This window comes from Otolemur garnettii, unplaced genomic scaffold (genome assembly GCF_000181295.1).
Source record: "Otolemur garnettii isolate 467f Iridium unplaced genomic scaffold, OtoGar3 scaffold00039, whole genome shotgun sequence".
Lineage (NCBI taxonomy): Eukaryota > Metazoa > Chordata > Mammalia > Primates > Galagidae > Otolemur > Otolemur garnettii.
The window spans coordinates 87,057-88,241 of NW_003852434.1; positions in this window are offsets into that span (position 1 = coordinate 87,057).

Genomic DNA, 1,185 nt, shown 5'->3' on the forward strand with positions numbered 1-1,185 from the left:
GAGGTGGCAGGTTCAAACCCAGCCCCGACCAAAAACTGCAAGAAAAAAAAACAATTCACCAGAGAGCTGTGGTGTCATAGCTCACAGCAACCTGAAACTCTTGGGCTCAGGCAATTCTCTTGCTTCAGCTTCCCAACTAGCTGGGACTACAGGCGCCTGCCACACACCCAGATGTTGCAGTTGTCATTGTTGTTTAGCTGGCCCGGGCTGGGTTGGAACATGCCAGCCTCAGTGCATGTAGCCCACGCCGTAACCACTGTACTACGTTCACCGAGCCAGATTTCTCTAGTTAAAGGAACTCCTTGAGAAAGTATTCAGTTCCACAATAATTTTTTAAATTAACTTTTATTATCTCTTCTTGAACAAGAGTTTAGATCAAAAGCTAAAGGTGTGCTGTCATTTCCCTCTGTACTTTGCTAAATAAGTAAGCAGATCCAGAACCACTGGGAATTACGCCACTGGCCTACTAAACCTTGGACATGAGGTAGTGAGCCCTAAGGTTCATGATGCCAGTATTCTTGAGAAATCACACTCAGGGATTTATTAGTGAGATAAAACCTCATTGTCCTCTTAGTCTCTATCAATCTTGAGTAAAAAGCCTAATATAGTCCTCCCTTTAACTCTGTTTACGAAAGTGCTTATCTGGTACCTAGTGCCCAGTAGATGGTTATTTGGTGACCGTCAGTGGTAAGGAGAGGGAGCTCACACTAGTTTGTGATTAATGATGCTAAATATATTTGTGAAACTTACAAGCACGATGCATGGTTCCGAAAAAGTAGAGGGCAGAAGAGAACATGGAGAAGTAGCATGCTAGCTCATTTCAATTACATGTAGGATAAACAAACAGACTCTGCAGGTCAATTGTGTTGTTTTCATGAGTTCTCTGGAGTTGGCTGAAAATGGCTATTTCTGTATTCAAGATACCCAGCCCATGCAGGCTGAATCCTTGATGTTTTAAATGTCACACATGCTTGTTAAGGGTCTACAAATATATACCTCTTGGCTCTACAGTTCTAGAAAAGTCTGTGTAGAAAATAGAGATGATTTCCATTCTCTGTTTTGAATCAGATGGCTAGAGCTGTGCTAATCAACATTTTTTTGAGTCTATATTTGATTAGCGGGTGATGATATTAGAATGCAGCATCATAATTTAGTTTTGTTCTTTGTTTATTCAGGTCTTCAACA